Here is a 26,860-nt window from a genome sequence, read left to right as displayed (position 1 = left end):
TCCCCTCAGTTGTCAAAAGATGATAAATAAAATATCAAAGGGTGTACTGAAAATCAAAGACTAAAAAATCACAAGATATCTGTGTTATTTCTTTGCTGTGGAAGAGTAACAGTGGAGATGTTTCTATTTTTAGGGAGCTGCTAAATTAAGCTGATGTGATTTCTCTCTCACATCTATTATCTTCCTGTTGTCAGCGTCAAGCACACCTGTGGAAAAAACTGAAAAGCCTGTGAGCAAAGTCAAAATGGGAATTGCCAATTTATTTTAAAAATTGAGATTTGCTTTGTGGTTTGAGATGGAAAAATAGCTTAAAATATGTCATGTAGCAGAAAAGCTTTCAAAACCTGTTGTGTTTCGTAATTTTTGATTCACTACATGTCAAAGCACTACTGCATAGGGAAAAAAGTTCTTATTTCATAAAATCTTTGATATTATTACACTTTTAGAAAGACACTCTTCTAACTGAAGAGTGTAGGATGGCACATTTCAGATTACAGGAAAAACAAGCTGAAATGCAATTACAACTCAATTCCAAATAGATTTAGAATGAAGGAAAGTGAAAGCACAGATTTTATTGTAAGCACTTAGAAAAATCCTGTTAATAGTTTTTCATCAATACAAATGTAGCTGAAGAATGTATTTTGTTTTTTCTTAAAAGATTGCTTTTTAGTATATTTTTATTTTACTTTTTTATTTATTTATTTATTTATTCAGTTTACAAAACAGTAACAAGAGCTAAAGGGTTAGGATAGTTTATGTCTACCTAACAGTAGATAAAACTAGAGAAAACTTAGGGGTTCTCAGCATGGAGTGCCCCTGCTGGGTTTTCAACCCCTCCTGGACTGTCTGAATTACTATTGAGATGACAGAAGCGAGTAAAAGCACACAAAACAAATGCTTAATTTCTTTGTAGTCTGACTGTGAGCAGAAGGAGTCAGGAAGGTAAAGAACCAAGAGTCAGTAATCTTGAGCAGTGGGAAAAGTGACAAACACTTCGATATTTAAATAAAGTAAGGGATTTTAATATGAAGAGCAAGAAGAAAAATTTCCCTTTTGTAACTCATCTCAAGTACAGTTCCTTAAGCATCATTCATGTGATTCCGAGAAACACTTCTGCAAATGTTCAAGTTCAGCAAACTGAGGAATGTAAATGAGACCATCTCCACCTGAATGTTTCCTAAACTGAACATGAGCCTTACTGAGAGAGGCTGCAGGTTTTGTCTCGATGCTTCTTTCTCACCCTTGCAACAAACCTCCCATGCAAATTTTAGCTTTGCAACGTTACATCTCTACATCTCTAAAAGTCAAGAGTCTGATTCACTCAGTGAAGATGTGAACCTAAGTCTTCTAAGAAATTTCTTTGTATTTGGGCTTCCTTGTTCTTTTGGCTGATTTTTTTTTCCCTATTGTTTTGTTCTGATATCAATTTTGCAAAGGTCAGAAGCTGTTGCCAAGCTTGTAGTTATGTTATCACAAAGGCATTATTTGATGTTTTATCTTACCTTCTTTTAAGAAGAAATACATTTGGAAAATGGCACTTCTACCCTCTGTGCACTTGTGTATTACTGAGCAAAGAAAACAAAACTGAAAGCATCTAACTAGCTATGATATTCCTGACCTTCCATGCCATTTAGTTTTAAAAAAATAAAACTCTTCTTTATTTCTTATTTTTCACCAAAGATCGCTCCGATAAAGGACATAAGTAAACCATATGTGTACCTTCACTGCAAAAGCTGGCATATTTTTTTACTATGAAAACGTTAAGTTATACTTCTTATATTAGTCAAAAACTCTTTCAGAGACAAATGTCAGTCTTTATCTTGGTACTCACAGTCAAAGTAGACCCTATGGTGGTTATAGCTGTGACCTCAAACCATCAGGGCAAGGTAAAACAAGAGTGTCATCTCTCCACAAGGATTTCACATTGAGAGGTAAAAAACTCTCTGCTTTTTCAGCAAGAAAATACAGAAACATTTCCAGCGTTCATGTAGTGGAGGGGTGAATACCTCCACCTGTTAGAGCTTGTTAGTTGTATCAATCTAGAGAAAAAATACTTTATTCAAAAGTGAGGAAAAATAATGCTGTCATTTCTGCCTACTAGGGAGTGTGTCTGTTCTCCAGCTTGACAGAGTGAATACAGGCACTTTCCATGACTGAACCAAAAAATTCTTACTGAGAAATTTAAATATACAGATGAGAGGCAAAAAAACTCGGTAAGCAAATATTGTATCGAATCTTCAGAATTAGCAAAGTAGTAAAATTAAATGTAGATACTTACTTTCAAATTTCCTGTGTCTGACCTGGATTATGCAGTTTTGCTGATAGCTGAATTTTAGTTCACTTGAACCTTCACCTTTTCCAAGTATAAATCAGCAAAGTTGGGATTCTCTGCTGGTGTTAGCAACATCAGCCCTAATATAGGTAAGATTTGCATAAACAGAGCCACTGTCATCTGTGTCAATGAGCCAGTTCAGAGCGAAACTTATCAATGTGGTCTGTAAAACTTAAAAAAAGTTTATTTCTGCTGTAGTCATGTTCTTGGAAATAGTAAGTCTGTGGGCCAGTATCAACAAAAATCCTCTCAGCATCTGAAGTATGATTTTACAGCTCAGGTGCTACTTAGGTTACAAATAGAAGCAGTTTGCAATTTTCTTTGTCAGTCCACAAGTCAGCTTATAAAAATGCTGTGCACAAAACCTTAAGCCAGTTAAAACCCAAGTTGTGTGACTCCACTGTTAAATTTTGTAGGCTGGTTTAAGTTTCAGTCAGAGTAAGCATCTTAAACTGGATTTGAAGAGGCTCCAATTTAGGGGCTAATAGCCAATACAATATTATATATATGTTGATCTTTCCTAAGCAGACTTCGTAAGCTTAATTTTTTGTAGACTGATATTTTAAAAAAAATTAGCAAAGCTAAGGCAACCAAAGAGTTCAACACATTGGCTCAGGAATTCATTCCTTAGGATATAGAGTCCTTGGTGATCACTGCCCATATGCACACTTGTATTTCCTAAGAGCACAAAGTAACTTTTCTCTAATGGATGAGAGAAAAGGTTTTTTCTCCATGCACAGGGAGGAAGAGCCATGCAAACAGTTCCTGAAACTGCTGATTCCTGGCAGGGAACCTTCACTTAAATGGACCACAGTGTTTGTCAGATGGTGCAGGGCCATGAACAATCAGTTGGTAAACAATCAGCTTGTAAACCTCCCTTTAACTCCCCTGGCAGACATCCTGCATAGTGTGGAGTTATCCTGTGCCAGAAGGTCCTCCTGCAGGTACCTTGGCCTTGACTTATGGCAAAATGAAGACACATGTTTTTACAGAACTTCGATTAAATTGCCTGATCTAGTTGAAATTTAAATAACACATGAACTGATTTCCTTTATAACTTTAAGTTTTTAAATATTGTCTGTCTCCAGGATTGACAGACAATGGTTTCTGGTCATAAACATCAACTACTTCCCTCTACAAGTAATTGCCTCTCATAGCTGTTGTGAGAATCAGAGGAAAAGGTGTAGTTGATCATTTCCCTTCTGACCTCAAATTCCAGGAAAAGAATTTAACAGTTTATTGTCACAAGGCATTTGTGGTAGACAATATGACAGATTCCTAACAGAGAATCCCTCAATCTTTAGAAACTTGGTGATCTTACACTTAATCTGTGTACTGCAACTGGTATTCCTCAGCAAACAAATATATATAAATATACACATGTGTAAGCATATGTGTATATATATATATATATATATATTGTATATGTGTATATATATATATATTCTGTTTGAAATCTCTACTATCTTTTCATCTCTCTTTTCTGTGCAGCTCTCTTCATGTGTTTCCTTTTCTGATCAGTCTACAAAGGAATTGAGGTAGACTTGCTGCATGCTCTTGAAGATTATCTTTAGAGATCAAAATTATAAAAAAAAAAAAAAAAAAGATCCTTAGATGTTGCTTTTTTCATACTTGCACTAAGGACATGATGGTCTGTAGCTGTTGATCGATTTAGCTTATGATGAAGCCATAAACAGGACAGACCACAAAGGTGACCTGAAAGGATAATTTGGTGTGGTATTTGGGAAATGTTTTGAGCAAAAAATGTAGAGTAATTCTAACAGCCATATAACATACTGGGAATAGAAATTGGAAGCAATATTTGTAGGTGTGTATTAAATAACTTGGTTGAGCATGTAAGCTGTCTTCAGATGGTCCTTTTTCCACTAGTTGGTCTCAGTATATTCAAAACATCTTTCTACCTCCTAGATAAATAGATGTGTCCCAAAAAGCCATTTTGGATCCCTAACAACTGGTGACTTGTAAAAACACGGGATGAATTGTTGTTTCTCCTATTTATTAAGATCTTCATGAAGAGGAAAAACTCTTTCCAGAGCAGTAGTACTAAGTGGCAGGATTTGAGTAAAGATTTACTCCCTGGTGGTTGCTACTGCTATGGGTTTATCATCCATAGAAATCTAAGTATCTATTTTAAGGTGAGCTGGAAAGTGTTTACTGTAATGGGCAGATCTCCAGTGACTGTAGTATTTGCATACGTAGTGATGACTTCCACAGTAAATGCAGGTGTTTGGAGATTATTCCAGCCTGTTTTAAACATCCTGTTGATTCAGATCCTGGTTTCCTGGAGGCTCATAATTTCCTGGAATCTGTCAGAATCTGAGCTAGTTCACTAAAACATAATTGACTCCTTTCACACTTGGATCACTCAGCTGCTACTTTTAAATGACCAGGTCATCTTTTGTCACAGGATAGGATCAAATGCATTGTTTTACCTGTATCCATCTTCTTCCACCTGTGTGTCGAAGCCTACAGTCAGTTTTGCATAATCATAAGGACTCAGAATAAAAATTATTATGCCTTCTTCTGGTCCTGCTGCAGTACTTGCTCAGCACATATAATTTAGCCCTTTCTGGCAAACCATGGAATGGACTGGCCACTGCTGTCCCCCCAGGTGCCTTCTGCAATGTTCTGGCAGTGAACTCCTGCAGACTGGGCATTCTCCTGACTTTCAGGTAAGTTTGGAGTAATTCTCACATCAGTGCTAGTGAGAACAGTCTTGGCTGAAAAATAGGAGACCAGGGGCTCTGCAGGAGCTAAACCAATGTGCACTGTGCAGCTTTCTTGCTTTTCTTATTTTCTGCTCCTGAAAGGGTTAGAGGAACTAGATGTACAGAAAGAATGAGCCTTGCTTCCTGTCAAACTTACTGGAAGGCTTTGATATAAAAAAGGGCTGCTGGAGGCATTTTGTTATGGCTGGAACTGGTATTGCATTCAGCCATTCTCCTGCACCTCTTGTCAATACCCACTGAAAATAGGTGACTGCATATATTTTGAGAGGAGAGGTGTACCTGGGCTGACAAAGGACTAGGAGGCAGAAATGTGTGCAATCCAAGGCAGTGGGAAATGTGAGGTCATTCCCTAGCACTTTGGACAATGCTTCCTTTCCAGCTTAGTCTGAAAGGACTGGTGGTTTGGGCTCACCTCAGGTCATCTCCAGGAGAAATCTAACGCTGCCACAACCCTTTCCTTTGCCCAGTTTCTTTTACTGCTTACTGTCATGGCTCAGAATGTGAACCCTGAATTGTACTATTGAGCTATATATGAGCTGTATTTTTCCCCGAGTGATGTTGTTATTCATGTATGTAGTCACATATAAGTGGTTGTGGTTCTCTGCTCGAGAAAGTTTCTTCATTTTTTAAACCAATTGCCATCACCATTCAATTGTATTCATGCTGCAGTCATGGGGTACCCTGGCTGATTCTGCCTTTTAATTAGGATGATATCATTTATTAAGGCCCAAAGGAATGACCAGGATTCATTTCTCTCAGGAGCAGTCCTGTAGGTCTGGTATTCATGCAGCCCCCAGTGAAGTCTGAGGCAACTCTGTGTGTTGTATGCACTGCACCTCAGAGCTCTTTGCTTCATAGGAAAAGCAAGATGATTATTTCCAATCCTGTGGAAAATCACTTTGTTCAAGTGGAAAAAACTGAAAATCAGCTTCTCTGCAAGGGCTCAGCCTTATGCTGAGGATCAGTAGCTGCAGCTGAGCTGCTTGTGGCTGGCACAGGGCACAATATGGACTCACAAGTGCCTGAGCAGTGCAGAGCTCATCTACCCAAAGGCACAGTGCACAGGTAACAGGAACCTCAGAAACAGCAGACATGACCTAGTTTCAAAAGCAGCATCATATGGGTGCAGAAAGGATGAGCAAAGAGCCAACATAATTATTACTTTTTTTCATGACTTAACACTATTTTCTTGACTTCTCCTCATCTTGGCAATTTGATACCTGTTCGAGCTATGACTGGTAACATACAAGAAGTAGAGATTATAAAATGGGGAAAAAAAGGAAAACAATTTCTAAGAAAATCTTCCTTTATCCCAGTGTCTATCTACACATGTATCAGTGTGAGCTATCACACATACAAAGAGCTATAAGAGGAATAGCACCCTGAAACTGCATCTGCTTCACTTCTCTTAATATCCTTGAGTACAGGTGAGACAGGAAGTCAAAGTTCAGCTTTTGAGCTGAACCTGACTGCAGGTGCCATGGTATTCAGGGTCTGGTCAGGTTTGGTCATCTCTCCAGTCCTCTCTGCACTTAATTAACTTAAATGCAGAAATAAGAGAGAAATTGGATTCTATCCTTGTCTGACATACTCTTTTTGCTTGGAGAAGTATGATAGTGCCCTGACTATGGCCAGATATATGCTGAGGTGTTATTACAATGAATGCTGTGAAATAATCACAGAAGTCAAACTTTCTTCAGCTGGTGTGTGAGGGAGAGCCAGTCCAGGTCTCACAGGCTGACAGCACAGCACCCTGAGTATCAGCCACTCCTCCCACTCACTGTCAAACTCACAGAGGCTGCAGTCTGTCCCCTCACCCAGGTCATGGTGGGAAAGTTGAACATGACTGTACCCAGTACTGACCCCTGTCAGCTAGACTGCTCTGAGGCAATTCTGATGACTGGTACAGTTATGCTTCAATAACACACATGTAGCAGTAGAGCACTAGGAGACAGTTCTTTGGACTCTTAGGAGCCCTAGAGATCTCTAAGTGATGTGCTCTGAAACATTACCACATTCCTGCTCTTTCAGTGTGTAGCTTGACAACTGATGCACAGATAATTGATATAGATGCACTAAAGAATGAAGGCAGTGTTTGGTGCAGATGGTGCCATCAGGAAAACATGTTTTGACCTAAATTAAAATAAGGCAATGTTTCTGTTACTGAAAATTAATGTTATAGTTTCTAAACTAAAAATTAGAGAGAATCGACTCGCACAGAAAAGTGTATAGGTCAGGATGACACGTATTTAGTGGTGAGAATGTTATTAAATCCTCTGCAGTCTTAATAAAAAGGACAGGAAAAGGTGTTAATAAAGTCCAGGAAGGAACCAGACAAACAGTAGCTACGTGTGAAGTGTGTGAAGCACATCACATAAAACAACGAGCCACAAAATACCCCAGATACATAAAAAAGACCAGTTAAATGAAAAGTGTAAAAAATGCTGAGGCTGATTGCCCTGGTTTTCAGCTGGGAATCTGACCTAATTTAGGTATCTGAGAAGTCTGATGACAGAAAGGGACTGTTAGGAATGGTATGGCCAAGGCACACACTGATATAGCCCTGCCAAAATGGGCTGTGCTCCTTCAGGATCAATACTGTTGCATTACTTGGAAGCTTTGTGTCACATCCAGTAAACAATTCAGCTAGATAAACCCAGGACAGAATTTCTGTGGGCTGCAGGCTGTGACTGCAGGGCTGCATCATCAATTGAATAACAAGGGTGGTAAATGTGGCAGTGATGTGCTTGGGGTAGAAACATCAGGTGTGGGAGCAAACAATACAGAAATAACAAAACCCTTCAAGTACCCCTAACCAAATTAGGAAAATACACTGGAGATGTGTGTCTTCAGGCACATCAAATGTGATTCCTTGTGAAAGTCAGCTGTTCAAGATGCAGTGAGGAGCTCCTCACAAGATGAGGATTAGCAGCTTTTGGCTCAGGTCTTTGCCATCCTGAGTCTCCACAGTGGCAGGAGCACTCACCCAATGGAGACACCAAAGAGCTTTGGCCTACAGACTGTTGCAAACAAATTTCTACAACTTCAGCTGCTTAACTGAGAATTGCCAGCAAATGGGCAAGCTTGAAACCTGGGCTCTCATGAGGGCTTCCCTATCAAAAGGTTTTGCTTCCTTTTTTCACTCTGCTGTGGTGCCATAGATGGTGAAGAAGAGCTGCTCTGGAAGCTCCTTTGCTGGCAGACACCTGATGCTTTGGCAGTGGCTGGGATGTGATCCCAGCCTCCACAGCAGCCACCTTCTCTCCTGAAACCCCAAGGATGCCCTCAGCTACCTGGGAGTAGAGGCAGGATGGGCCTTTTGAAAATGCAGCCTGCTCCCCAGCTCACAGTGAAGAAACATGGGCACCAACTACTTTCTCACTTCTCTTTCTCAGAATAGAGGAGGTTATCTATTTTTTACTATTACTTGTTTCCCAGCTCCGTTTTGGGACTCGTTGCTCCTGCTTCTCATGAGAAGTTCAGGGGCTCAGAGCCATCATGGGGTTTTCCCACAGAGCTGCCAGGACTGTGTTCTCCCCATCCTGCTGAAATCCTCTGGAGCCTTGGCCCTTCCTGCATGTGCATGTGGCATCCAGCTCTGTGCTCAGCAGTGGGGAGCCCTGGTGGGGCACGAGAGGTGAAGTCACCGTGCTTGTGACAGTCACTGAGCACTACAGCCTGGGGGGGTGTTAATGTGGTTTGGTAAGCAAGTGAAGGAAAAGGGTTTGAAGTGTTTTGAAGCTCTTTCAGGGAACTGAAAGATCTGAGTTCTTTTTATTTTAGCACCTCAGAAAGACTTTTGCAAAAACTTAAAGGCAATGTCTATTTCAGGAGAGCAACTATAGTTTCCTTTCTTCTGTCTTACATTGCCTTGTCATCATACAAATATACAGAGAAAGAGAGAAAAAGCAATGGAAAGGAGTTTTAAGCTTTAAAATAAATCCATTTTCTTGAGGATTGTGGTTTAATAAAGGTTGTGCATTTTCATAAAAGAGCCTGGAAAAGCAAAATAAATTCTCAGAATCCCTTCTAGCCCCATCCATCCATGCAGGTGAGCAAAACATAGTGCCAACATACTAAAGATAAGAGTGCAGTGATAAAAGATGTTTCATCACAAATATGGGGAAAGTGTTTTACAAGTTAGGCTTAGCTGCTCAATGTAGGTTCCTCTTTCCATTCTCTGAAATGCTTTAAAAAATTGCACACACAAAAAAACAACTTTCAAAAGCAGTTTCCTCAGTTCAGCCCTCCCTTAACTCCCACACCATCTCTATAGATGCTTCTTAGATGTACTATAAACTCTGTGTTAAAGTTACTTGTGTTTGTACTGTGTGGGTTTTTAGTTTTTAGAGCATTGTGTTACAGCATGATGTAAACTAACCTACAAAAGCCCTCAAGGCTTGTAGTTTAGTTTTGTTAACTTGTTTATTTAATGCAAAAGAAATCCAACCCCTTTTTTTATCAAGAGCAGTAGAAAGAGAGGACCTAGCAATTCACAACCTGAAACTTATCCTTTCATTTTAAAGGTTATACAATCACAACAGGAAATATTTTGAAATGGTCACACTAATCACAAGACAGAGTACTTTTAAGTCTGAACAAGTGTTTGTATTAGTCCTCTATTTTTAGATCACATCGCATGCCAAGTTCTTGCCACTACTATTAATAGTGGTTTTTCATGGTTTTTTTTTTCCTATTTCTTTACATACCTGATGCAAAACAATATTTGGAAAATATGCTAATTCTGCCTTAAGTCCTCAGGGGGCATCCAAACATTTTAGGAAGCAGTCCTTAGCAGTGGCATTCCTTACTAGTTTCCCTTCACCCTTGTGCAAAAGCAAAATCAAATGCAAACTTGTCTCCTGCTGCCAAAACTGTCAATGAGAACACCACAAAAATACTGTGACCAGTATGTCAGTGGCCACCCCACAAAGCCATGATATCCAAAGCAAAATGATTTTCTGGATTAGAGTAAGGAGCCACCTTATTGAACATGCATGTGTAAAAGGATCTGGCACACCAAACCACTTCTAAAGTTCTGGGATGAAGGGAACACTCACAGTGAGCTTCCTCATTATCACTCCTGCAGAGAGCCATGGTAATAAGGAGATGAAAATGTTAATGACATCTTTGTATCTCTTTCTGAAAAAGCCTCCTTGCAATTACAAGAAGGAGATGATTAAGAATCAGGTCTCTTCTGAGGGTTGACTGGATTGACAAGAGTTGACAAGACTGTAGGTGTGTTCTTGAGGATGATAAGCAGAATATCTTCAATTCCAGTCCTCTCTCTCACTTGCACAATGCCTTCTAAAGTCACTTTCCTACTCTGATATAATTTTTCCTTTAAATCATACTAATATTTTTGCACAACTCAGTTCCCTTGCTGCTGATGGTTTAAGGAATATTAGTCTTATTTTGTAAATGCTACAAGAATTATAAGAACACTTTAAATGACTTTTGAAATTGAACACTTCCTTAAACTTTAACTGATGATATAATAAGACTTCCTAAATCAATTATCAAAATTTAAAAAAGCATTTCTTTAGAGGTAGTGAATATATTTTCTGCATGAATTATAATAATGTAGTAATATCCTAAAAGGAAAAATATCCACAAACTGCAGGGTAATATAAGATTCTCTTGTTCTCTAGTGACTGAATATCTTATTATAGAATCAGTGTATTATTTTGTATAGTGTATTTCTGATGTCTCCTTCTTGTTACCAGTGAAGCAACAGTTCATCTGAAAACCAGGCAAAAGACTTTCTTTAGAAACTGGGTGTAAAAAGAGATTGTGGTTAGATTTGCTCAATCACCCCCCCCCCCAAAAAAAAAAAAAAGAAAAAAGAGACAGGAGAGCAGCAAGTACCTAGAGGAGTTAAAACAGAATGCAAATCCAGAGAGAGCCCAGTGCACCACCCTCCACTCTGCCTTGGGTAGTAGAAATGTAAGTTTCAGGAGTTTCCATGGCTCCATCTGAGATATCCCCACCTCACCAGCTCATAACTGGGGATTTTACCATGGGATACAGAAAACCAGGACACTGAGCAGCAAGAAAACTAGACAGAATCACCTTAGTCTCTGAGAAAGCTTAACTTTTTGACACTTTGTGGAGGGTTTCAAGGAGATCTCTAGACATAACCATGTATCCTGACATTTCTGCTGCAGTGAGACGTTTGCCTCTGTCTTATCTCATAAAATCCAGACATACCCAAACCAGCAACAAGAGTACTATTCACACTTTCTAAATATCACACAATGGGGAAGTGGGAGATATGAATTTATTTCTCTCTTCAGAGTGATGAGATTTAAATCTACACCTTCCATGAAGCAAAAGGATTTTCTATTAGTTACTTCACAGAAAATATATAAATTACACTGAAAAAGGAACTGCATTTTGGATGTCTTCTCCTCTCAAGTACTAAACAAAAACTACAGTTTGTTTTTCTCACTCATGGAATTTATATCCCTGTGGTACCATGCAACCTGGAAAAAATTCAGCTGCAGGACTAAAGACAGGTTGTAGATAATAATGTTATGATTAATTCATTCTGCAAAAATTCTTGATTCCAATCAGGTCAGGTAAACATCCATAGTCTGTAGGGAGTGCCCTAAGTATCCACAGGACTAAAGGGCACATGGCATTGACACCTTGCTTCTTTCTGTGTCCCATGGAGAATGTACTCCCATAAATGTTTTGGCAATTTATGGTTCTCAAACTGGTGCACCACAAGGAACAGTCTTCCCCCCACTCAACAACTGTGGTTCTTCAGACCTTCAGCCTGAGCAGGATATTAGGATATGTGGGCTTCTGAGGGGTTAGTGACTGGGGTTCATAATTTTGATAATGGCACCTTTAGCAAAAGCTAAGCAGCTGAAGACCTCTGTCTTGAGTTTTAGCACTTAGTGACAACAAAAGGGTATTTAGGCTCCTAAAACCTTTTCCAGTGCTAGCATAAAGGTCAGAAATTAGAAATTCCACTTGTGGTGACAGTTTTCTCCTTCAGTGTAGGGCTAGAGTGAACCCCAGCAAGCAGGTCAGGCATATGAACATGCAGAGGCCTGATGTGAGTCACAAATGCACATTTGCTTTGCTCTGCCTCCTGAGATTATGCCCCTTCTGCAGAAGAATCTCTTATGCTCCTAGCTAAATCATCCATTTGTGAGCATAGTCCCACACTGGATGGATGGTCTTCATCTTCTATTGTAAGAATCACTGGCAGTCAAATAAAAATACTTGCCTTTTCTGCTTTTATTGCAGTCCCAATTGCTTTTCTCTAGTTCAAGAACCCTGGCAGGTCTTCCAGAATGTACTGTCACTCAATCAGTCTTCCAGATCATGGATTTAAAATGTCTTGCTAAACTATTTGAGAACAGATATCCTGTCTCAGCAGACTAGGAAAGACATTTAGCATAGAAAATCTTCCTGGCTCAACTCCACATTTTTGCACCATTCCCCCAGGCAGATATAAGGTACTTGTGGAAGTGTGTAAGGGTGAGTTTGGTGGGTGCGATGCTTTCACTGCAAATCACCTTGCTGAGTGTTCATGTATCTTTTCCCCCTGTGACAGGCAGGGTGAAGTAGGGCTGATTCTTGTTGTACAAAAGTTCTTGATTTCCTGTGTTGTTTAGGTGGATGATCTCATGATGATCAGCTTCAGCCTACAGGGGTATAGGTTATCCATGTCTTGCTAAGATCCTTTACACATTCCCCCTTCCTGGCTGGAATGGGAGAACTGTGTAAAGATCCCATACTTAACACTGACTACATTTTCCTGCCATGAGGGCACAATTACACAGGGAAATACCTAAGAAGCCAGGCCAGAGAAGAGGACTCCAGTGAGAATAAAAGCTGTGCTCATGGAGCTACAACAAGGCTCAGGCTGGACTCAGAGCAAAGACCAAACTAATGATTCTTTAACAGAACGAGGCTCTCAGGACATACATGGAGATTACACACACCTCCTTGTGCCAGCACAAGATCTCAGCCATCTCTTGTGACATCCTGTCATTGCTGGCATGACTAACTCCTATCAGTGGGCATGTGGATACATCACTGTGAAGGATAAGGTTTGAGGAACGCAGTGGATGATCAAGTCGTTTTCAGTGTTGTGTGGTCACAATACCATGCTATCTGTGATGCAGGCTGTCAAAATAAAACTCTGTCAGAAGGATGAATGAGAAGACTATGAGATTTTCAGTGGTCAGAGACTGACACCAGCTCTCTCCCCAGTCCTAGCAAACTGTTGCCAACTATTCACCTCTATCTTGCTGTTCTGATGAAAAGCTACCCTAAAGTTTGCTTTCATAATCCCACTTGGTTGTAAGGATGCACAGATCAACTAATTCATAGACTAAATGAGGAAGAAAAGCATACATAGAGATTCTCTATTAAAGAGTTAAGAGGAAGGGAGGAGAAATAAGGAAGTAGTGGTTGAAACAATCTGCTTTTAAGCAAAAAAAAGAGAAATACTTGATAACATTTTAAACGGTGTAAGAACAACACAGAAGATCCCCAGAGTAGGTGGTTTTTTTTGTTTTGGTTTGGTTTTTTTCCCTGGGGTTGTAGGTGTATATAACCAGTGGAAAATGCAATGAGAACTTCAGAAATGGAAATGCTACACTTTGAGCCAAAACACAAAAGCAGTTTTCTCACCCAGCTAGACCAAAGCATGAAGTGAAGGGATTACTTCTAATAAGGAGAAGAGAGGTTGGTCTCCAAAACCTTTCACTGTAGGGTAGCACACTTTTTTTCATCTAGTTATTTAATTTGAGATTGAGTGGATCAAAACTATATAAAACAGAGCAGGCATATTAAAACTCTTTGTGGGGTTTTCCACAAAGGACACCGGGACTGTCAGTGTCAAAAAGATAAATACAAACTGATTTGCAAAGAACATTTACATACTCTGTAATTCTGATCCGAGAATGCTCTGTTGGCTTTTTAAAAATTGTACCATATTTGGCTGTTTCTCCACTGGGGAAAAAATCTTGTCATTTGTCATGATTGATAGTAGACATTCAGCAGCAATACAATCCTTGTAGCCCTAACATATAAAAAATTAATGCATAAGACACGTTGCAGATGTGTTCAAAAAAATGATGTCATTTGCAACTGTCTGTGTGTAGGGCTTTGGCAAAATCTATGGCATAATTTCTCACCAATATGAACTTTGTGGAAAGGATTTAGATTAAAGATGGTTTAGGACAAATTAATTTCACAAGTGAAATAAATGTGAATAAAATAGGTATAAAATAAATAGATAAAGTTGAAAACATTTTATCTTGATGTTTGAAACTATTCAGTTTAATTTCTGCAAGCTTAACTTTCTGCTTCTATATAATCCCATTTAACACTGTGCACAAAACAATAAGGCAGTGACTAACAGTCTGCAAGATATTTATTTACCAGCACTACTGTGAGTTATTTATCTTTGATGCCTTTGATGGCTGCACATCAAGAGTTAAGCTTTGGCTCAGATCTCAGAAAAGGAAATAAGCCCCCACAAGTCTCTACAGTGCATTTCTCTGGAGGAGGAGAACACTGAGACAATAATATCTATGTAGAAAGCTCAGCCTGAATCTATTGTCTTCCTCCCAGAAGAAGGTAAAAGGGCACAGTGATGCTGGGCTGCAGAAATGGAAGGTGAGGCCCAGGGCTCTGTGGAGAGACCCTGCAGAGATGCTGGGCCAGGCAATTCTTTCTGTGAGTCAGTCAGTGAATGCTATTCACTGAAACCGAGTGGGCTGCTTGGGCTTGGCAGTGAAAGACTCTACTATTTCATAACAAATCTTATCAACAAATGAAGTCTGTGGGTGAGCATGCAGCCTCATCTGTAAGGGAAGGATATGGGAGAATCCAGAAGGGAATTGGGAATCCTGGGCAACTGTCAGGCAGAACAGGTATCAAACACTTGTTCACTTTATTAACATAGAAGCAAGAATGTAAATAAAATACAGAGAGCTGCTGAGCCCAGCTGCTGTCAGCTTTGTTTGGAAAGGATCTTTATCTATATATGAGTCTTTATTTCTCCTCTCTCTCTTTCCCTCAAAAAGTGTGAATTGGCTGATAAAGGGTGAAAGTCACAAGATTAACTAAGTTTCTGAGCATTGCATAGATTATTTGGCTAACTGGATGAAAGCCTGGAATTCAGACATTTACAACTCCACCTAATGTTTTTAAGTTTCTTTCTCTGATTAGTGCAATTGCAAATGATTTTCCATATGTAATGGCCATAATAACTCAGGAGAAGTTTGTAGATGTTTGCAATGGCAATAAAGATAATATTAATTATATATTAATCTATTGTAAATTGCAGTAAGAAAATAGGCTGGTGTTTTCTACTGTCCCCAGAGCACTGATCCACATGTTGGTCTTATCTCTCCTAATGGAGCAGTGTCACCAACTTATCCTAACTGTTCAAAATGCCTTTTACCGACCCCTTTTTCCTGTCTAGGGTCAAAACAAGGAAAATGTAGCTCAGAATAGAAGAAAAAGTATTTCTTGTGGATACAAATATCAGTCTGAAAATCCTACACCAAATCCTGCTTGATGAAACATGTGACATGCCCATTTATGAATGAGCCATATATTTATCTTCCATTGAAGGAAATGAAAGCATTTAGCATTCAGTTCTCTTGGGCCCATAGCTGGACACCAAAATATCTTTAATATATAAGCATGGCTTTTTTTCTAACACCTGGCACACTTTGAATTTCTGGCCAGTTCTTTGTAGACATACCCCTACTTATTTTCTTCAGATTTACTAGAAAAGTTTAAGCTGATGATACATAGAGCGCGTAAACTTTTTTACTTTGCTGAGGCAGGTGTGGGCAGGGGAGCATCTACAGCTCCTGTAGCATCATAGTGTGAAAAGAAAAATCGTTGGCAACAGCAAGCTGCAACATGGAGGTTTTTATCTGAAACTTTAGAAAGTCAGATCTCCAGGTGACCACATGTGCTTTTGAAGATGGCAAAGATTTTCAGTTTTGGGTCTCCTCCTATAAGAAAGACATTGAGGTGCTGGACAGTGTACAGAGAAGGACAATAGAGTCTGGAGCACATCTGGGGTTGCTGGGGGTGTTGAGTCTGAAGAAAAGAGGGGACCTTATCACTCTCTACAACCACCTGAAAGGAGGCTGGAGCCAGGCGGGGGTTTGTCTCTTCTCCCAAGCAACAACTGATAGGAAAAAAGGAAATGGCCTCAGATAGCACCAAGGGAGGTTTCGATGGAATAGTAGGAAAATTCCTCCATGGAAAGGATTGTCAGGCATTGGGACAGGCTGCCCAGGGAAATGGTGGAATCACCATTCCTGGAGGCACTTAAAAGATGTGTAGATGTGGCAGGACATGGTTTAGTGGCAGACTTGGCAGTGCTGGGTTAAGGGTTGGACTCGATGATCTTGAGGGTTTTTTCCAACCTAAATAATTCTATTTCTGACCCCCTCTTTTTCCTTCCACACTCATGACTACAGTAGTCCCAAAGACATGTTAGAGCAGTCAGAAAAGTAGGCACAACCAAAGGAATTGATTTTTCTGTAAAACAGTTGATTCCTTTCTCTCTGCTCTCCTGCTGCTAACTGGCATTGCAATAGTATTTCCTATGCTGGTCTTCCACATTTCACAAAGTGATTCCCAGGAACTGCTGTGAGAGTTTGCAGTTGGTTTTTGCAGTACTGGGAGGTGCTGAGAACCCACCTCACTCAGTGTAAACATTTCCAAGCCCAGGGTAGACCAATCATATTTTTTATTGATATTCTTATTGACTGTGATCTCTGTCTCTCTCATGTGGGGGTGAGTATGTACTCAACCCACAACATTAGCAGAAACAGAAATGTGGGTTGAACAAACCTATCAGCCTACTACAACATGCAAAAATGTGCCATGTCCTGTTAGTTTCTCAGAGAGGAGCTGTGAGGAGGAAACATTTCATTTAAAAAGCTCAACAAATAATTTTCACAAGTATATATGGTTTTAAATGTCAAACATTTAACATGCATTTCACCATAGAAGACCTCGGTGATGAGCTTGTGAGGCTATTTTATCCACCAAGACTGGATGTAAAGACTATGTATCTGCCCTGCTGAGAATTGTTGAGGTTACAAAAGTCAGACAGGCAACAGGAAACTTCATTCTTCATTCTCTTAGAGGTGTTAAAGATATGTTTGTGCCCCATGGATATAATCAGTGACCAAAAAGGCACATCTTCTGAGTTCCAGGGGTTTTCTTTGACATGTAATCTGCTACAATTTTTTAGGATGATTGGTAGAATAAAAACACTTCCCTTCCCTGTCTGATTGATAAAGTAGTGGTTAATTTCAGGAAATAGGTTCCTTAAGCTGCCCTCCGAGTCTGACCATGGGACTTTTTATCTGAGCTAGAGATTGCTTTGGCTACAAAGCTTCTGCTTACTGCCCATCTTTCACATCAGAGATGCACACTAAAAAATTATCAATACAACAACTCAGGGAAAGACAAAAACCATGAAGGAGAGCAAGAGATTCTCTAGTCTAGTGACAAATGCAGACATCAAGCAAGTGCTCCTGGCCTGGAATCTATTCTTCAGTTTGGCCTTTGGAGTTACCCAGTAATTACTGTGAAACAGTGTCTCTGAGGACAAGACTAGAGATTTTGTCCTCTTTTGCTTGCTGTTCCAGCTTCTACTGGCTGGGTGCAACTCAGCCCAGATCACAGTTCTAGCACACTACCTAACTAGCAAGGAAGGAGCTGGATCAGCCTTTAAGTAGTTTCCAAAGACAGAGTTGAATATGCAAGCTCTTTCCCCTAGGAATGTGCCCTAGAGGAGGAGGTGCACTATTTCCTCCTCTTGGACCTTTTGAAGAGCAAGTACTTGTATTTGTAAAGAAGAAACAGTTTCACTAACCTTCTTTAAGCATTCTCCTTGGTGGCACCAGATCAGCTCTCTCAATCCTGTAAAAATCCATTTGTTCTATAACTGCCAATGGATATCTTCTCTGTATTTGTCTCTAAGTGTCTTAAGTACTGCTATCTTGTATTATAAGAAGCAGCTGCTATGGGTAATTTCCCAGTAGTCAGAGGCTGCATTAGAATTTTCCCTATTCGGAGCTGAAGCCCTGAACTTCCATCCTAGCTCCATTTCTGGCAATTCACAGGCATCCTTTTCTTAAGAAGGAAAACCTGACTTTTTCTCAGCATCACAAAAGCCTTTCTCAGCATCTGCTTCCAGGTAGAATCAATGGCAGAATCATATTTCCCAGAACATTACTCAGTCACTAAAATCACAAGGCTGCTCTGCTTTTCCCTGTAGTTCTACATCTCAGTCAGCAAACAACTCTGAGCCAAAATCAACTTCTTGTATAGTTCAGGAGTTATGACAGACAAAAGAGCATCCCAGAAAAGAAGTTTGGATGCAGCCATAATGTTGCAGAGGCTGAAAACAGTTATTACCAGTGTGTCAAATACTCTAAAGATGAGGATATTACTTGTCCCAGCAAATGAAGGGGAAAGTTACTGCTGGGTAAAAACATTTTCTGTGTAGCCCACCAGAGGGTGCAGACACACTCGTGCTGCCTCCAAGAGGGCCAGAAAGAAAGAAAAACTTCTAACAAGATTATTTCTGCCTTTGTGCTTACTCACCTACTCAAAGCTTGTGTTCCTGAATATTCCCTTATTGCCTCAGCAATTGCCTCATACAGCTAAACTCTGCATGTAACATCCTGCCAAGGAAAATGCAAAACTTTTCATCCTAAATGTTGACCAGACTTACAGGCAGCTCCCTAAGGAATTTGTCTCGCCATCTCACCGCTGATGTTTCCGTGCTGCAGCAGATCAGATTTCCTCTATGAGTAAGATCTGCAGAAAGGAACAAACAAGAGATCTTGTAAGAATAAAAAAAATCACCAAAAAAACACAACACATACATACACAAATCCCCAAACAAACAAAAAAAAACCTCCAAACCCCACCTGTTTAAAGATAATTGGAAACAGTGACAAGCACTGATAACATTTTCTATTTTCTTTCACAGCCTTAAATATATGGTTCACTAGCTGTAAAACATACCTGTGCAGGACTACTAAAGCCTCAGAATACGGACATCTGAAGATGAAGAGAAGATAAAAAAGCACGTGCTTCTTGTTGGTTTGTAATTTTCCCTTCTCGTTTTTGCAGATGTGAATCAGCTGCAGTGTATCTCACAGTAAGTAGCCCTAGCTGCTTCTTCATGACCATAGCAAGGTGTAATTTCTGTTCTTATTTCAAGATTTAGTCAGCAGTTGGGAGAGCAGGGATTTTCAACTCACCAGCTGCTGAGCCCAAATTCTTCATGCGATACTGTGAAAATGTGACAAAAATGTGCAGCTCTTGATGACCAAGCTTACAGATCCCTGTCCCCAGCCTGACTAACTCTTGGACCCTCATCAGTCTGTGTGCAAAAAGGCAGAATCTCTCTGTTAGGATATCAATGACAGCTAAAACCCAGTATTTAATTATTGAGCTGTTGCATGAAGCATACAGACGTTTTTCTCTCTCTTCCTCTGAGTACTTAGCTTTAGTTAAATATTCATCAACACTGAAAAATAAGATTACCAATGGAAAATTTCTGTAAGGACAGAAGGCTTCCAATCAAAAATATATGAAAAAAGACTGGATCAAACTGACACTACTGAGTTCAAAGGTATAGAAAATTAATCCTGAGGGTATTTCTGATTGATTAGCAACCAAATTTAGACAAAAATTGGATTTTATTACCCATTTTGCACCTATTTTAAATAACAACCTAACTCTCAGGCTGAATCCCTCTCAAGCTTCCTGTGTATAAATAGTAAGCCCAAGAGGAACAGCAGCTTGACTTTCCCATTTGAGAGCTGGCAGTGAGAATAATCAAGCCAAAAAACCAATCCAACAGACATTTATTTATAAATAGAGCTCATTTCATCCAGGAATTCTGGAGGCAGTCGTCAAGATCTAAACTGTAATGTTATTTCTCGAATGTCATTTTCAGAGGAGAGCTACATTTTCAGGCTCCTTTTGCACGCTGTGAAGAGCATGGAACCAGGGCCAATAAATATGCCTGATAAGAAAACCTTCCTTCTGTCCAACTGAAAGTTTTTGCAAACATTAATTGTCAGCAGCAAAGCCCCCTGAACTTCTGTTTCAAAACAACTTTTTATCTGGAAACTATGCAAATGTGAAGGTTTTAAGTGGCAATACATGTGCAAAACACCAGCACATATTTTAGATGCATGGTGACAGTCTCATTGTGCCTTCTTTTTCGAGCAGGACAGGGGAGTCTAGCACAAAATAACTTGTGGCTGAGTTGTCTGGGTTTCTTCCCTCAGGCCACTTGACCAGAACGCAGCAGTTACTGTGGCAGACCAAAGTTACCTACCAGGAAGGACCTTTCTAGTATTTGTGTGTTTTCAGTGCTGCTGCACATAACCACTGCACATAATCTGTGCCACCCTCGCAGAGGAGCGCACCCTTCTCCCACATCAAACCAAGGTACTGATGCTGAAAGAACACGGGGAGCAAACATCTTAAATCACCTGAGCTGGCCTTTTCTGCACTAACAGTCATCAGTAAAGCCTAATTATGTGCACAGGCAGGCACATCTGAGTTGAACTCAAACCCACGCTGCAAGACAGAAGGTGAATACACAAGCAGAGGGTAAGATGCTGGCTGGGGACAGGGGATGCCTGGGCTCATTTGGCTCTTCCCACACAAAGCTGCTGAGCACTTTCCCTTGAGCCTTGCCTATTTAGTAACTGAGAAATGTGACTGCAGGACCTCAGCCAGCTTTCCTGCAGCAAACTATGGCATAGGCTGCAAGTATCTGCCAGCTAAGGCCGTACAGACCTGTAAGGAACAGCAAATTGCTTAGCATTGATGTTCAAACTGAGAAGACTAAAGCTGATGCAAATGCTTCTGCCCATGCTACCACCTTTTCCCTAGCAGAATGGGGACATGCTCTCTGATTTCTAAACTGACACAGCTGTTTGCAAGGGATGACTGAGGATCTTGATCAGATTGCCTGCACTGGGGAGCTGCAAAAACCAGGGCACAGGTATGGCACCAGATGGGATTCATATGAATTCCCCATCCGTAGATGCAGTGACAAAACTTCAAGTGGATCATTGAGTCTGCTGACGGTAATATTCATTACAGAGGTCCAATTGCTACTCTAACAGCAATTTTACAAGTGGAAATTATTTAGGAATGAAGTCCCAGTGTGGATGGAAATTTTGTGTCTGAATCAAATCAATGCTCTTAGAAGTCCTAACTAGATTCTCCTGGCTACTATGTATAAAATCCATAAAGTGTTTAAACCAGACATTCAAGAACTCAATGTCAAAACATTAGAAGTGATTACAAGTAAAGATTTAAAAACCCACAAATGCCAAAACCCCCTGAATCTTAAAAAACCCACAAATGCCATACCACTGTGGCATTTACCAGTATATGATTTCACTCAGGAATCAGCATGGCACAATTTCCCTTTCTGCGTAGTGATACGACGACAGCACATTATTACAACAACTGCCCCACAGATGGCTATTTTATGCTTATTTCTGAACTATTAAACAGAACAAAAAAGAACAAAATTATTTAAATGAACAAAAAACACCAATAATCTCTCTCCTCCTTATCTATTAAGAGACATCAAATGCCGTACACAAAAGTACACTGTGCCTGCACTTCCTTCTGGTGCCTGTCTGTCTGGGTTCAGCTTTTATGCATCAAAAGATCCTGGTGAAATTGTATCATTTTATGATATTGCTCCACACTTCTGTGTGTGTGTTGGGCTGTTGCAAACCTCCCGAGCAGTCTCAGGGTGAGTGCAGTACATGGCTCTGCCATAGCTACAGATAGATATCAGGTCCAGATTTACAACTAAAACTGGCCCAAAATTATCTGGGTTTGATTTTTTTTTTTTTCTGTGCTCCAATATGTAGAAGCTTATTGTTCCCCTTTTTAAAAACAGAGTTGAAGACACACTATGATTTTTACTACTGTCTTCACTAAAGCAAATTGTGCACCTGAGAACTCCTTATTTTGTTAGTGGTTCTTGCAGAGATAACTCCTTAAAACTGGCGGTAAGTTTTCTTTCTCTTTTACTGCAGTATTTGCTGTAATAATTCTGACTTCTAAATATGTGCAACAATAATTTTTTAATTATCTTTGCTCTATTATTACACCACACAGTTCTTCCTTTATTTCTACAGCTCACAGTCATCTGGCACAAAGAGACACATGTACTTCTTGGATTGCAATGAACTTTCTTCTCGTTTCAGATGTAAATAATAGGAGGGAGAAAAAATCAGTCTTGACTGAATCTGGCTCCTCTGAGAAACTATTACAAATAAACAATGAAGTGAAAAGCTGTACTCCTTACCTGGTCTGAGAGGTACAGTGCACCTTGGAAAGCCTCTTAAATGACACAGAAGAAATAGAAATAGTTGAAAGTTTTTACTCATCCAACCAGAGGACTCAGGAAATGACTATTTTTGCAATGATTAACTCCTTCCTCACTTCGAAGTCTTTCAAGTACAGTTCCACTGCAGTTTGGTAATGAATGCTCTGCCCTACTACATATGATTTCTGTTTCACACTTAGAATATGCAGGTGGCTGGAGGAAAAGACATTGATCACCCCCGTGGAAGAGAAAAACTGCAGTGTCTTCTGCATAACTGTGACCAAGTATATTTTATTGTTGAGTGATGCTTATGTAATGAAGCACAGAAATGACCTAGAGTAATGGCTTGACCTCTCAACTCTCATTTTTAGAAGAGTTTAGAGCAGTGGTGCAATATTGTCAGCACGAATTCAGTGCTGTGGTGCCCAAGAGAGCAAGGTAAAAAACTAGGTTATTTGAAGGAGTGGCATCCACTGCAGCCTGGACAAGCATTTGATATACATATAGTGTATGATTGCTCTATACACAGAGGGTCTCCAGCTGAAAAGTCAGGAATCCTGGAGCATCAGGAGTTAATCCTCTGCACAAAACACTCCTCTGTGCATAAAAACTTGTTTCCCTTGCCTAAACCTATCTGTTTGACTAAAAGGCATTTCTGAGACTGAGCTTATAAACACCCACCAGCCTGAAAGCCATTAAAGACCAGCTGCCCACAAGAGCACAAGCTGCTTCTGGGGAGGGGACACCTCTGTACAGAGCCCAAGGTGGCACCTGAGCTTCTGAGCCTGTGGAGAGACCCCGTGCTGGGGTTTTCTGAGACAGGGACAGGGTTGTCTTACCTAGCTCTGGGCATTCACACTGTCTGCACCAGAGTTTGCCATCAAAGGCACTCGAATATAGGCAGTAGAAAGAAAAAGACCTTTGCAAGACTCTTTATCTGAGAGTTTTAATAATCCAAATAAGAGTTCCTGCTGCTATATAGATGTATATGCTCACTTGATTTTTTTATGCAATCAAGATTTTATAACTACTACAAAAAAAAAATCCTTACTCTCTGCAAGTTAAGTTTAACCTTTGTTTTCTTAATTATTATTTCCAGTAACAAAGATTCAAGAGGCATGCTAGCACAAGACACTGATGAGGCTGGTCTGCACTTGAAATTTACTTTTTTTGCAGTTTGCCACAAATATAATGAGGATTCTCAAGATCCTTGATCTGAGCAGGTGCTTAGTTGCTATCTTGGAATGGAGGCCAAAACATTTGTATGACTCCTGAAGCTATGGCTATTGATGCTATAGCTTCATATGCAGAAACACCAGGGCATTTTACTTTGAACATGGTTGCAGGACAGAGACTCAAGTTCTTGCTTTATCTCCTCTCAATTCCACATAAAAAATATTGAAACCAACCGTCAGTACTCTCAAAAGCCCACAGGTAAACAGGAAGAAGTTTCAGTCTCATAGCCTCAAAAAGTGCAAAAAATATTGAATCAGACCCCATAAAAACTCCTCTAAAAATGAGATTTGGTTTGCTTCTTTGGTTGTTTTTTTTTTTAAGCAATCTTCTTTTAGTTTGAATATAGCAGGCTAGAAATAGTTATTTTCATTTTCCACTTTTTGATCCTTAAGGCTACAAATAATTGAAATTTTGCAAGTTTTAATTCACTACCATTTTAAAAGAAGCTTTCCTTTCTAAAACTAGGGAAAAAACCTTTCAGAATGAAAAGACCCACCATGTACTTTTCCTAAAAAAATCATAAAATTCTACAGTCCTGGATTATTATTATGAGTATATGCAGTAATTAATACTGCAGTACAATATATTGCGATGTATCATAACATATTATAATGAAAAGAAAATTATTTAATAATTTGATAATGATAATGATGATTGCTACTACTTCTACGAGGTAATCAATTTGATGACATTCATTTGGCCATGCTGCAATTTCCTCAGAAAGCAGTTAAGTGCTAGGAAAGCATCCCTCTGAAGGCTGGTAATGTATTTCAGAATGATTATGAGCAGAGTGTGAACTTTTGTAGGTGCATTTCCGTTGGGTGGAGTCCTCATTTGACTTCTCACTGAGCTCAGCAGGCTCTGGAGTTCACTTTGAGAGTCTTCCCTAGAGCTGTCTCAAGCAGTCTATGAATATTTGGGTTCCTGCCTTTGTTGTTAAAAAACCTGCAATTCAGCTGTGTTCTCCTGGGAGACAGGGAGATGACTTTTGTGTAAGATATTTTAGTCTGGTGGCATTTTAGACTTTTCTTTTTTTTTTTCCCTAAGTGATGTTAGAAAGCTCCTCAGTATCTCTCCAGTGCAGAGGTCTCCCTCTAGGGTCAATCTGCAACAGCCTTGAGGCTGACCTGACTGTGGCTCTGGTTCCTGCAGCCCAGAGGAAGCAGATGCAGATGGGGATCTGATTTGCACAAGGCCCTGAGGGCTACCCACCCTCAGGCCATGCCAACCTTTTGCATTAAAAAAAAAAAAAAAAAAAAAAAAAAAAAAAAAAGAAGAGAAAAATAAACGGTTTGGGAAGTTGCACTAGGGCTGAATGTTATCCTTTCTGAGCAGAAATGTTATTCCAGAGAAGCAAATGTTAGATTCTCTTCTGCAGCGGAGGAGGGTCTGGAGTAATGCAGAATTGCAGGATAAATACAGGACCTGCTTTGGGGTCTCTCTGGTGGACCTAGCCTGTCATTCCATGAGCAGAGGAAGGTGTTACAGTGGGAGGATATGGCACAACGTTAGCTGTGACAGGAAAACAAGAGAGATGCAAGCTGTCATTCCACCTTCCCAGGGGGTTCCTCATCTCAGCTTGAGTTGAGCTGTGCAGCTCTGGTTGGAGCTCAGCTTTGGCTGCACTGGGACACAAAGAGATCAGCAGCTTGCACAGGTGGTGGTGGGAGGTCTGGAAGTACAGTGACAGTAGGCAACCTCCAAAAAGAAGTCCTGTGATTTGGGAGTGAGAAGATGGAAGGATAAATCTGTGTGGATGTGAGAAAAGGTGGCAGGAGCAAGGGAGGCTGAGAGAAGAAGTCCCTGAACTGTGGAAGAGAAGCAGAACAGAGAGGGAGGAAAGAGGGTCTGGTCAATCTATCCTGTATCACAGCAAAGGTGAAGGAAAGGAGAAGAGTTTTCTAAGTTTCTGCTTCTCTCTCATCCAGCATCAGATCTTGAGCAGATCTCCAGGGTTCAGGTGCTTGGTCCATTCCAGACAGGTGAGATAACCATGGCATGAATTGTCCCATAGCAAGGTGAGCTTTTTTAAGGGATGAATGGCAGGCAGGAAAACAGTGAAAAGAACGAAGAGATCCCTAACTCAAAACCAAGCTGATTATCTTCAATCTGTGTAACACCCACCCCCTCTCAGAACTCAGAACTGAGTTGTGATGCCAACAATGATAGGAAGGGCAGGTTACATGGCAGACAGAATAATGACTCTGGTCATTGTCCAGGTGGCAAAACTCATTTTTACCCAATGCTGTTGACCTGTGTGCTAGGATGCCATTACACATCTGAAGAAACTCCAATCCTCAGTTATGACTGACTGCTCATTTTAGTGCCAACATGAAATCACCTGTGGAGCTCTCCAGAAAGGAGACATTCCTATGAGCTCCTAAAGAATAAGCAAACATCTTGACCAATTACTTTAGCTAGATTCATTACAGATGTTCTGGCCCACAGAGGGGTGGTATGGTGAGAAAGGAAACATACCTAACAGTTTCTCCTTGCATGTGAGATGTGCCCTGGTTCTTTCCTCAATGTCACAGCCTCCAAGGATCAAAAAATTTTGTCTGTCAGTTATTCAACCCCCAAATTGCAGGTTCGTGTAATGCTGTCCAAGATCAAATGAATGGAAAAAATTTCAAAGCAATAAAATTAATGCCAATGTTTTCAAACTGACATCTTTTCATTTCAGCATAGGAAATTTCTGTCATAGGAAATGAGAGCTGCTGCCTAATTGAGTGGCAATGATAATAGGACATGATATGGGTCTTTGCTCTGTTTGAGATGGGCTTTCCATCCTCTGGGGGAGCATTTCAGTCACTGCACTGCAGAGCCTTTTGGGGCCAGGATCTCTCCAAATAGATCTGTTCTACCATAGCCAGGGAAACTTTCTACTTTTCACACTGAGGTGAGTGTCCTGGTCACACCTCTGAACCAAACTCTCTCAAGACTTTCAGTCTCAACATCTCCTCCCCCTCCAAACACACTCACACTTTCCTCTTGGTTTTTATGCAAATCCAGAGGGATTCTCCAAAGCAGACTCCTGGCACGTGTTTTTCTTGCAGCAAAGGTTCAGTTGAATGAGACCTTATTGCAAGCAAGGGGTGAGAAAAAGTCTGTGAAGGAAGAGAGGGACAGTGATGACAGATGGCAGAG

The 26,860-nt window shown here is 40.2% G+C and overlaps 1 protein-coding gene across 1 annotated transcript in view; it reads right to left on the bottom strand.

The window, feature by feature from the left end:
• Positions 1-22,586, bottom strand: part of P2RY8 (P2Y receptor family member 8) — a 28,586-nt gene extending 6,000 nt beyond the window's left edge. Inside the window, exons 1-2 of the mRNA XM_079320983.1 lie at positions 22,457-22,586; positions 18,821-18,915 (exon numbers count right to left, since the gene is read on the bottom strand). The gene's annotated coding sequence lies outside the window, so the exon portion shown is untranslated. The remainder of the gene's footprint in view (positions 1-18,820; positions 18,916-22,456) is intronic.
• Positions 22,587-26,860: the final 4,274 nt, after the last annotated feature.

Source organism: Erithacus rubecula (genome assembly GCF_903797595.1).
Source record: "Erithacus rubecula genome assembly, chromosome: 1".
Taxonomy (NCBI): Eukaryota; Metazoa; Chordata; class Aves; order Passeriformes; family Muscicapidae; genus Erithacus; species Erithacus rubecula.
This window is presented reverse-complemented; position numbering and strand designations above follow the sequence as displayed.